Here is a 12929-nt window from a genome sequence, read left to right on the forward strand (position 1 = left end):
CTCTTGCCTTGTTGTCTTAAGATCACGGGTTGTGACCTCGATTTGCGTGTTATAGGAGTACTGCGCAACGAAGGCCTCGGCCATCTCATCCCAGTTTCGTTTTACCTCATCTTCCAATTTCGCGTACCAGATAGCGGCCACACCCGATAGGGTTCGGCCGAACAGTGAAAGCTTTTGTGGTCGAGTTAGGCCCATTGGCCGCAGTATATCTGAAAATAACCGGAGGTGGACCATGGGATCCCCGGATCCATCGAAATGATCAATCTGCGGCATCTTGAATCTATCTGGCAACGTTACGGCCACATCGGTATATCCGTCCTCGATATCCGGAATAGCCTTTACTCCTTGTGATTTCTTGAAAACCTTCTCGAGCTTGCTCAGCTTCAGAGCTGTATGGTCTATCTCGAATTCGAAGGGAGAGTCCGGGTGGTTGGGTGTATGGGTCTTGGATAGTTGAGGTGGAAGCGGGGGCGGAGCTAGCCCCGTTGGAAGGTCTGTGTCCTCTTGGATGTTCTGGACATCGGGTAAGGTGTTCTGGGTGTTTGGCAGGGCATTCTGCACAGTTGGTGCTTGCTCGGGTAACGGGACCCCTGGTGGAGGAGGAATTTGATGTGAGGCCGATGCTACATTTTGTTGTTGCAGTCTAGTGATTAGCTCGGCCTGCTGAGCCATGACTGTGGCCTGTTGTTTAGAGAACTCTGCTTGGCGGGCAGCGTCCTCCTACATTTGTTTCATGCTCTCTTGGAGCTGGCGCATCATTTCTTCCATCCTGGTAGTATTCTACTGATCTTGCTGACCGACTGGTGGGGTGATTAAAAATTGATAAAAACTGAGGCCTCAGCCTGACTATTCACTGGTGGGGTGGATAAGGGCCACTGATCTGGTAACTGCTGAACCGGTGATCTGTGCCTAACTGGCCCCCTTTTACCCTGCCTCTGGCGGAGGAACACTAATTTGTCCTTGAACTGAATCTCTGACCCGACAAAGTCTATTAGCACAAGTCCGATGAACCTCGGGGGATATCGAAGCCTTCTGAAGCTATGGTTCCAAGACTACCTCCTAGCAAAAGAGAAAACATGAAATATCTCAGCCTGATTTCACCTGAACAGATATGAGCATAGTTGAATGAGTGTGCTCTCTACTGAATTCTGCCCAAAATTTTGCCGGTGAACTGATACCCTCAGGTGAACTGAATCCCAAAGTACTGAATTGGTGCCCGCAGGCCTGATGCCCAAACTACTAAACTGGTGCCCGCAGGCCTGATGCCCAAACTTGTAGACTAATACGTGCATTCCTATAGAGACGCACTCTAAAAGCACATAACAGATAAGTGAGAGCCAAAACACCCCTATGTTGGGGTAGGGTTTCCCTGTCCTATTTTGTCAGGAGCTAGGGTTTCACTACGCACGCAGCGGTTTCAAACAACCTATGATCGGGTAAGCAACCTGTCCTAGCTTGGAATGGTCACTACGGATCCGAATATGCACTAGGTCGAATGGTCAAAAGGGGTGCCCCGGTAAAACCGGGGTTTGTGTTCCCATAATGGCAGAGCCCACAACCGGTCAGCCTTATGGTCATGCCTTGACAAGACAAGCCTTCGGCAAACCGTTCAGGAATAGCAGATGGCAAACACGGTGTCCTAGGCGCACCAATGCAAATGCAATGCAAAGAAACACACAAGTGTAGTCAAAAACAGATATCATGAGTTCAAGTCAAGTTCTCTAAATCCCCAGCAGAGTCACCAGAAACTGTAGACGTCCCCAAACGCCCCGGGAGAGACGAGCTCCCGTTCTGTTCATTTGGGGTCACTACAGCTCAGGACTCTAAAAATTGTCACGGTTCTAAGTCTGAACCAAAGAGTCCAAATTCGGCAAATCGTTTTGAGAAAAATAGATTTTTTTGAAAGAAGTGCCAAACATGGACTGCTTTGCCAGATACAGAGTCGCCACCTAAATATTTTATTTTGGGAAATTTAGGAAACCCTGACTCGTTTGCCTAAGGCCACGTGTCCGTCATCACCAAAGTTGCCTCGGCTCGGGAACTTGGGTACGATTGGGAAAGGTCACTTCGTGAGCACCCCCGCTCGCCCGATCAAAGATCGGCCTCTACTAACCATGATATCAAATTTTGAAAACATTGTGTGTTCTTATTCCGGTTATTAGCCTAGATTTACCATGTGATGCTCACAGCATACAAGTATAGACTGGATCGCCTGAATTGGAAACAAAACATTTCATGTTTGTTTTTGAAAGATGGTTTGCTACTCGCAAGTAGGCTTAAAATGCAGATTTTTCCACCCTCAGGTGGGCTTAAGAAAAGATGGTTTTGCCACTATCTAGTGGGCTTAAAACTCACAGTAGATGATTTGTTCCAATCCAAATAACCCAACCTTCACCCACAGGCATTCAGACAGTTATATCACATAAGCATATAGCCTCATGGTAAGCATGCTATTCATGGTAGTCACTCACACGCATGTAAGGATGCTAAAGCATAAAACTTACCGAGTACTCCAAGCCAAAACAAAAGCTAATTAGAAATCCATGCATGATCCTAATTATACAGAAATGCCTAATGCAACACATGCAAAAATGCAACTATAGCAGGCTCGGCTATTCTAAACATGGCATATGAAATGCTACAGCTAACATGTATTCAACTTGGAATTGAAAATACAATACAGTTAGTATGATGCGCCGAGCTCGGTGCATGCAATACAGATGAATGAATGCAAACATGATATCATACTGTATGCTAATTTAAATATGCCCTAATCTAACCATCATAAGCGGGTAAATAAAAGGGAGAAAGACGTGGGGTTGGAAGACATACAACGCACACACGCACACTTATTACAGTTGTGCCCTCGCGCAGAGGGTCTGAATAAAATACAGTCCCAAATAAATAATTACAGTCCCGAATAAATACAAAAGTCCTAATTAATTTACAAATTAATCTAGGAAAAATGATAAACTGGTATGCAAGCCAGGGACTGCCTTGACTCTTCTTCAGATGATGGATGATGCATGTCTGGGCTGCCTTGCGCGAAAATCCACTGGGCTGCCCCAATTAGCCTCTATTTTTCAATTACTCTTGGAAAGCGTGCCAAGCTCCGGAAGGTTGTTAATTCTTGATTTGCTGTAACAGAGAGCAGAAAAAGGGCATAGCAATGTATTTTCGCAAATGTATGCATGCCTCGATCCTCGTGCCACCAATCACGCATCTCGATGCATGATGGCCGAGGAGTCGAATTGTGCAACTCAATATAGAATGAATGCACATGAAAACAAAACAAAACCTAGACTCCATCATGGATAATCCGGAGTGTCGGCGACTGGGAATTGAGACACGTTCCGTCACTCGGAGTACGAAACGTACCTCGTTTCCCGTGCCCGGGCTAATTCCTATCCCAAACACAATGCAATATGCATGACATGCATGAATGCAACTAATATGCAACCTAGCATGCACAATGCTATGAAATGGCATACACGATGCACGAGATAACATGGCACACACAATGCGCTAACATACAACCTAGCATACGCAATGCTACGAAATAAAATGGCATACACAATGCACAATGGACTTACACCAACGTGAGTGGACCTCAGCCACACTCACATAGGAGGCCATGAGATGAAAATGAGACAACTCGGAATGCGCGCACACATACACACAAACCGAGGACCGACCCTAAGGCACCAAATGCCACTCTAACAAGACATGACAATGCATGAAATATGGCATACAAACATGCAAGTTTCAGCAGCAAAACATGACCCAAAACAGCCCCGAATCATAGGAATATGGCACCCGATGCATGAAATGGTCCCGAAATGCAAGATTAAGCACATGAAATGACTTGTAGCTACATCAAGCATGCATTATTTGATCATGACATGCGAAGACAGATTCAAGGCAGCCCTAAAACAAGCATGTTTACAGTTTTAAGAAAGGCCAAACAGCAAACACAAATAGGGCAAAACTAGCATGCAAAAAATGACCCTAAATGTGAGATAAAGAAGCAACTCACAGCTTCTGATCCCAAACAGATTAGGGCCCTTCGACAATGTTGAAGAGGGGCCCAAAATATGATATTTTACAGTTTATGACAAACCACAAAAACCAACACAGGTATGGCTAAGCTCTCATGCAAGAAATGGGCCAAAAGAGGGATATAACACAAAGTATATAAAGGATGCTCCAAAAAGTGAAAGACCCTTAATGAAACATGAAGATGGGGTCAAAATAAGGCCATTTGTAGTTCGGACCAAAGCTCAAAAACAGAAGCATAAGAGGCTAATAAATCATGCAAAAATATGGCCAAAAGAGAGATATAAAGGCAAGTGATAAATGAAAGCCTCAAACAGTAATGAGCGCTTCAACAATGTTGAAGAAAGGGAGATAATGAAGGGAGATAATGAAGCAAGTGCAACAAGGAAACCTCAAACAGGTAAAGGCCCTTAATCAAACATGAAAAATGGCTTAAAATAAGCCTAGTTCCAGTTAGGGTCGGAGCCCAAAACAGCAAGCAAGAATGGCTTATAAATGAATCAAGAAAATGCTAGAAAGGGGAAAATGGAAGCTCACCCTTGAAGACTTGTCTTTGGCAGCTCCTTGGCTTGAGTTGCAGCACTCCTAGGCTTTGGAAAACAACTTCAAATGGCTGCAATGGAGGTTGGAGGTATGGTGCTAGGTGGTGTAGTGCAAAATGGTATAGGGTTTGAAGGATTGGAGCTTGGAAGAGAGGGAGAAAGAGAGATACAAAGCAAGGGCTTAGGGGGGATTTTTTGTAACCCTAAACTAGCAGCTGGAGCTGCTGATATATAGGCCAAAGAGGGGGAAAAGGGGGGGGAAAAATGGTGGGAAAATGAGTCAAGTTTTCCCCCAAAAAGGCCAAACCCTCGGACATGGGTGAAGTGTAAAACAAAATACATGGCTAGAATGTACTTGGGGCAAGGATTATGGCTGGCCAGCTCAAAAAGGGCAAAAAGGTCATTTCACCAGCTAGATGGCCGGCCTGTTAGGTTTTCTGGCCGGCCAGCTACTTTCAGGACAAAAAAATGGACTTCCGGAAAGAAAAGTGTCCGGTGGGTGGTAGGAAGGTCCAATGGTGGCCGTTCAAGTATCCAAATTGAAGCCCCGGAAGTTGGCTTTCCAATGGTGCAAACGTTGCATTAAAATTCCTTCTGCAGAAAAAGTTATGCCCTTTTTGGTGAAGCCGCGCAGATTTCGGTCCAACCGGAGTGATGCCCTACTTCAATCAACTATATCTTCCCCGTCCGGAATTGGATTTCGGAGATTTTTGAGTGAAAAATGAAGCCCCAGAAGTATTATTTCCAATGGTGGTGGCCTCATAGCTTGATTCCAAGTATGCCAATGAATAGGCCCGATTCGGCGAGGGCTATTCGACTCTTTCTTAACGGTTCATGCCTATTTTCTCCCCCAACTGGATTTCTTCCCTCTTCTCCTCTTTTCTTCAACTTCAAACCCCTACGCAAGGTGTTTTGAAAGATGTTTTTGAAAGATTTCATCTCTCTTTCATTCTTTTCCACTTTGCCCTTGCTCGGTTTACCGAAAAGCGCAACATTTAACAAAATGCGAGCGTCAGAACATCGTAGGAACTTTATTTCAAAAATGTTTTTGAGAGAGAGGGTTTTAAGACTAAAATCTTTTGATCAAGATTGTTTTGGTCCAGAACAGGTGTATGAAGTTGAGATTTGACTCTCTCTCTTTGCCGAAGAAATTGTACCTTTCCCCTGCACACCTTTCTCCACCAAGTAAACCATCAGTCACGTCCAAGTCTTAAAGGTAGTCAAAAATGGGGTGTCTACAAGTTCATTGTGTAAAATCATATTCGTGGTTAAATCAACATACAATCGCTCAAAATTTTGACAATACAAACAACACCTTGATTAAAAAACTCAATTCATGTGGTTTAAAAAAGATGGGGGGAAAAAAAGACAAAGATGGCAGCTAAAACAGATTGACGTTAATATATCAACCCCTATGACACTCCACATGGTTAACTAATGAATAATGATGATTCATCCATTTCCTAATCACACAATTCATTTTACAAATATTCACCACATAACTTATGCAGCTAACACTAGATTTACAGAATTACTCCAATACAGGTGACACCAGATTCCTAAACTATCAGTATGGTTAGGTACATCCAAACAATCATTAAAAAATTTCAATTTCAAATAGATGATATGACCAATTTATGCAACAAAAAAAAAAATTAGGGAAGACAGCACTAAGAGGCCCATCCAAAATTGTTATCCATCTTGCTTTAAATACAGAACCAAGTAGCGAATATCTTGGAAAAAATCAACCAACCCAACTCAAATACACTTCCAGAAACAAAACCAGAAGACGGAATATTACCACAGAATTACCTTGAAGTCATCGTATTGGTACCCATAATCTTTAAATAAAGATAAGTATCTTTGATATCGCTGCATACATGCAATTATCCATGCAAGAAACACATGGAATAGTAAGTATTAAGGTTAAAACTCACTGCTATACAAAAGCAAATAATTGTTACCTGCAGCATCTCACCAACATCATGTTCCCTTAGGATAAAAAATTCTTTTACATCCATCCCCACTTCAGTAAAGGCTTTCAAAGGACCATCGCTAGACTACATATCAGGGAAGGAGTTGAATCATCAATTCCTTGAAAGAAAATAGGTAAAAAATAACAGAGGAAAAAAAGTGTTCAAGTCAGGTGCTGTTTAAAAAAGCTAAAAACTAAGGACTGAAAATTAAGTATTAAGAACTGAATTCTTAATTTTTAAGCTAACAAACCTGTTTGATAACAATTGTGCTGAACTAAAAGTAAGTTATACGTATAAGATCAAATTTGAAATTTATTATTTTGAACTTGTATGTTACAATTTTTATATTGTGATGATGGTGGTAGTGGTGGGTTGTGATGGTATGATGGTGATGGTCATAGCGGTACTGGTGGTGGTGGCATGGTGGTGGTGGTAGCAGTAGCAATGGTAATGGTAGTAAATGATGGTGGTGCTTATGGCAACAGTGACAATGGTGATGAAGGTAGTGGTAGTGGTAGTGGTGGTGATGGCAGTGGTAGTTATGGCATTGGCATGGTTGTGGTGGTGGTGGTGGTGGTGGTGGTGATAGTGGTAACGTTGGTAGTGGTTGTGGTGGTAGTAGTGAGTTTATAATAGTGTATATCGATACTTAGGTTTAGTATTTATAAATTCAATTAGAATTAAGTAAGTATGATATGACTTCAAATTTTCTTAACTTTTAACCTACATTTTAAGAGGTATATAAATTTTTAAGTTATATCAATTGTGGTTATCAAACAGGCATAATTATTTAGTGTTGAATCAGGTTATCACTTAATTTTGGAATCAATAAAACTAAACTGAGAATTGAACTATTTAAGCATTGAACTGGAATTGCAATTTTTGTAAAAAATAATAAAATATGTAGATATAAAAAATTTAAATATATCAACTAAATTAATAAAAAATTATTGCTATTAGTACCCTCTGAATTATTTTGGACCCCCCATTTTTTAGTTTTTTTTTTATTACAATAATAACCTCAAATGAAATTATTAAAAAGGACATCATCAAACGTTTTAGGACACCTCATCTCACAATTAAGCCCACACACCCACTACATCAGGAGTTAGGGTTTATAAGACCACCCACCTCCATCACCACCCATCCATCTTCCCCAAATCCCACAATCAAAACCAACCCATCATCAAAACCTTAAAAACCCTTTGGCGTAAATATTCCGGCGGTAACGGTGGTAACCATTTGATTTCATAGAAGCTTTTCTGACAACCACAACTCCATGAGACGAGAAGAGTACAACAATAAAAACTCAAAAGAGATTCATAACTTTGAAGGTGTTCTTAGCTTAGAGAAATTGGCCTTGTAAGGGTAAGTTTCTTTAAAAAAATGGCAAAAATAATAAAAATTGTTCCTCATTTTTTCGGGACTGAACTCCCAAACATATGATCAAAATTTGGGAACACAGGTCCGAACATTATTGATTTGTTCAGCAACAGGTAACCAAACATTTCTTGTTTATTCCAAAACAGACAACCAAAGCAATAGCAAAAGCAGGCAAACAAAGGAGGTCGGACCACCCTTAGGTGGTCGACTGATGGGTGAAATCCTACCCAGTTTTGCTAACACAATGAGGCCATGGATGAATGGCAGAAAACTAACCAGAGAAGCATGAAAGTGGGTTGTGTCATGTGTGTGAAAAGAGATAATAGAAAAAAAAATCAAACAGATTGACAGACCTTCTAATGAAGCAGAGAAAAATTCTGAATCACCACAAAATTTTTCCACTAGTTTTGGGAGGTTCCACTGTCGTGGGTTTTGTTAGGGTTTTGGGAGAGAGGCTTTTTGGGGTGTGAGGGCATGCATTTTACTTGGTGGAATATTTTTACAAGGATAATTTTGATATCATTTGGGGCGAGAGAAGAAAATCTAAGAGTTTTAGAATTTATAAGTAAGGGTCCAAAATAATTGATGGGTGCTAATAGCAGCACTCATAAAAAAACATAGAACCAACTTGTATTTAAAGATTAGTTTCAGTGACTAGTCTCCCTAGCACATAAGATTCAGAGGGTTTTTTATTATTATTGTAAAGCAGATTTTTAGCTTTAAGGTGGTAACATGTTGTGTGCTATGAAATGCACTTGATTACCTAACCACTGAATATATCATGAAATAAGCACTTCTTATATCTCAAATCTTGATAACAAAAGCATTCCATATGTACGAACCTCAAAATGCGGTTGGTTTGAAGAATAAAGCGCTGCACATTTTTTTTGATCTTACGTTCGTTATATATTCTTTCAAAATCATCCTGCAAGAAGAACCAAAACAAAAATAAGGACAATAAAATTCTCCCTATTGGTGAAACATCCCAAAAAGTGTTTATGTAAATCGAAAGAACCCAACTCCCACACAAAATAGTCTTGCTACATGTAAGAATCAAAATTTGCAAAATATATTTACTAGAACATTTTCGTTTGATAATGTTGTTGATTTCTTGTTTCTTGTTTACAAAAAACAGAAAATAAGTTTTATAAACAAACTTTGAAAAACAAAAAATAAATGAGTTTTATAACAATTCTGGTCTTTCCCCTTTTGGTTGTTGTATTGGAACTTAGGTTCCGTAGAGATTGCTGTTGTATATACCTTGTTGTCATCCTTTAATTCCTTATTTTTGAGTTATAGGATGTGTTGGGCAGGTTTGTTATAGGTTGGGTGTGATTGGGAGCAAATGGTTGCTGTCCAGATCCTGGTGTCTTCGCTCGAGCGAGCCTTTTGTCGCTCGAGTGAGCTCTTTGTTTTAGATCCTTCGCTCGAGCGAGAGTTGAGTTTTGTGTTTGGTGGCTCGAGCGAGAAGTCTTGCGCTCGAGCATGCGTGCGTCTCATTTTGACCTGAGAGCTGTGTTTCTTGGCTCGAACGAGCTTTCCTTCGCTCGAGCGAGCGAGGTGTATGTTTTGAGTTTCTTCGCTCGAGTGAGCATTCTGTCGCTCGAGCGTGCTTTTGGGTTGCAGACCTGAAGCTTCGATTTGTTGGCTCGAGCGAGACTTTCTACGCTCGAGCGAGGATTCTTTGTGTTTGGTCGCTCGAGCGACCAATCCTTCGCTCGAGCGAGCCTGTGTTATATCATATCGCAACAGCGGTTTAAACATCACTTTTTCATCCTCTTTTAATTTCAAAACCCTAGGTCCGTTATCTCTCTCTCTCTCTCTCACACACCTTCTCTCTTAGGTTTCATCTATTTTTAGGGTGTTTCTACCCTAGGTTCTTTGTAAAAAAGGTAGAGGGTCGCGAGGGCTTTGTTTTAATCTGAACAATAGTGGATTTGGAGCATTTCGGGTTTCGGTCATTTTCTCTTTTGGGCTTCTTTTTTCGAGGTAGGGATACCCTACTCCATCTTATGGGTTTTGCCATAAGTTTTGGTCATTTTGATATGTTGGTGTTGTTTGGTAATTTTGGGAAAAGTAGGGTTTGAATTGCAATTTGAGAAAAAGGGAGTTTTTCTTATATTAAACTCCATGTGTTTGTAAGTCATGAAAAATGACATTGATAGTGTCAAATTGAGAAAATTGAACCTTAGGGTTGATTTTTGAGGAAAGGAGGAAAAGCCCTAACTGTTGTAATAGATTAATTTGTATAATTAATTTTGGGAAAATGTGGAATTAAGTTTAATTCATGAAATTGGGGAACTATGAGATTAAATGGTGTAGTTGGATAATTTAATCACTCACCTATGAAAATGTTGAGATTATGTCTGTTGATGCATTTATTTCCTGTTTAGAAATAACTGTTTTGGGCTATCGGTGGAGGATAGTCGTGATTGTTGTAGACATGGCATGCTGATTAGGGAAAACTGAAACTAATTAAATTGAATAAGTCATTGAATATGACGGCTGAATTAATATAGCAAATACGTGTATTGATTGAATATTGTATATGACAAGTGTTAAATACATTGTATATGCATATTGTTTGGGAGAAGATAGGGGATGTACTCCGTGGTTTGAGGGAAGATAGGGGATGAATCTCAAACCTGTTTGGCAGGAGAAAGGGGATGGACTCCACTAGTACAGCAAATATGTATACTTATTGATTTATGGAAGTGTTTTAGTATGAGTCTTAGCCTCATTTGAATTGTTGATATTGGAGGCAATATTAATATGAGATGTAGTCTCATTTTATTGTTTGGCCATGTTCTGAGCCACATTTGTATAATGGAAAATTGGATAAATAATGGAAAGTGAAACATATCATGGACATAATTGTCATGAAATTGTATTGTGATGCAATTGATTTATAAGTGCTAACCATCTATCGAATGCTATTGCTTTAGTCGTTGCTTATATTTAGTTTAGTATATCTCTGCTGGGTTGTGACTCACCCTATATAGGAACATCATCTTCAGGTCCAAGTGATATGCTACCTCCAAGGATTTAGCTTGGGAGGATTTGGAGTTAAAGACTCTTTTTAGTTATTTTGATATTACATATAAATTTGAGCCACGGGCTTAATATGTAGATGAGTTAGAACTCAGTTTTTGTGTCCAAGTGTTGGCTTAGAAAGCTGTAAGCCCGTAGGGGATTTACTTTCATTGTTACATGTAATATTTTTTAATAAGAATACTCTGATGAATGGAAGAATGTTTTATTCTCTTATGTCAATGCGTGTCAATATTGTATATATTATGGGTTTATTTTGAGGGCGTGACAACTTGGTATCAGAGCGTACCGGGTTTGAATATTTTGGGTACATGGGAAGTGATTAGTATCACAATGGGTTCGTCTCGTTTGATAGAGACTTAGCTGTACTGTTATATGCTTATATAATAACATGTTTATGTGACTATGTGGGTATGGAATGTAGTTTCTAGGAAGTTGATTGGACCCTTGAGTTTCTGGTAGTCTTGTTGGAAAGGCACTTGATCAATGTTGTTTCCAACCGGAACTCTAGCAACGCCACGGGACTATCATTATCCAGGAATGAAATTCGTAGGTGCTTATGTGATTATGTGCTTACGTGGAGTGAATTACTGTTGTCCAATGCATTAGGACGCGAGTGTTGTAGCTTCGGCACATTTATTAATGTGCTAACGTCTTTGTTACCTTTATTAGGATGTCAGGACGAGGATGAGGACGTGGTAGGCGTGGCAGGCAGGAGATGCCCATATCGGATGAGATTCCGGAGCAGCAGGAGGGAGTTGGTCAGGCCAACGTGGCCGAGCCAGTAGGTCAGCAGGCTTTGGGCGCCTTGGCTCGCGAGATAGCAGGAGCATTCAGGGAATCTGTGGGCATTCTCAGAGCTGAGAATCAAGCCCAGGTTCATGTTGCAGAGGCAGTGCCTTCTTTTCTGATGAGGGAGTTCTTCCGATCTAACCCGGACGAGTTTGTGGGTGATCCAAATGAGCCACTTAAGGCGGATGAATGGCTCGAACAAACAACGAAGACGTTTGAGATGCCTGGCATCGAAGACGGGGTGTTGAAAGTAACCTCAGCATCTTTCCAGCTAGAGGGGGATGCGGGTCAGTGGTGGAAGTTCACGAAGGGCCGTATAGGGGGGACTTGGGAGGCCTTTGTAGATGCTTTCCAGGAGAAGTTCCTGTCTCCAGCTGTTAAGGAGAGGTTGAGGGATCAGTTCTGCCAGCTTAAGCAGCTGAGTTCTTCAGTGGCCGAATTTGAGGCCGCATTTACTAGTTTATCCAGGTTTGCACCTAAGCTGGTGGCATTTGAGGAACGCTGATGCCTTGAGTTTGAGAAGAAGTTGAGGCATGGCCTTAAGATGAGAGTTGGGGGTTCTATGACCCAAGACTATGGACGTCTGGTGGATGCTGCAGCCCATATGGAGATCATGATGTAGGAGGAGGAGGAGAGACAGAGGGGCTCCAAGAGGAGTCAGGATGGCCAGGGTGATGGCAGGAGACAGAGGGGTTCTAACCCTCAGCAGTCTCAGGGTGGTTTTACTAGATCGACCTTTCCAGTATCGAGTGTAGGTCCTGGGAAAGGTAGCCAGGGAGACATTACATGTCTCAAATGTGGTCAGCTGGGCCACAAGTCTCCAATTTGCCCGCAGAAGGAAGGAGGACGGAGAGCAGCATCATCTTCAGCTTGACCTCAGAGCCAGAGTCAGGGTAGAGGCCAGCCGCTCTCTTGTTACCAGTGTGGTCAGGCAGGGCACCTGAAGAGGTTTTGCCTGCAGTTGAGTGGCACATCTGGTGCATCTGGTTTGAGGCAGACTCAGAGCCATCAGCCAGCTCAATCAGTTCAGGCCTCGAGGGCCAACCAGGGAGCTTCATCGTCCCAGTCTGCGCAGCAGTCTTATGCTCCTAGGGGTGAACAGGTAGATCAGAGACCTTCAGGGCGCGTG

This window comes from Camellia sinensis, chromosome 12 (assembly GCF_055761805.1).
Source record: "Camellia sinensis isolate YWXY chromosome 12, ASM5576180v1, whole genome shotgun sequence".
Lineage (NCBI taxonomy): Eukaryota > Viridiplantae > Streptophyta > Magnoliopsida > Ericales > Theaceae > Camellia > Camellia sinensis.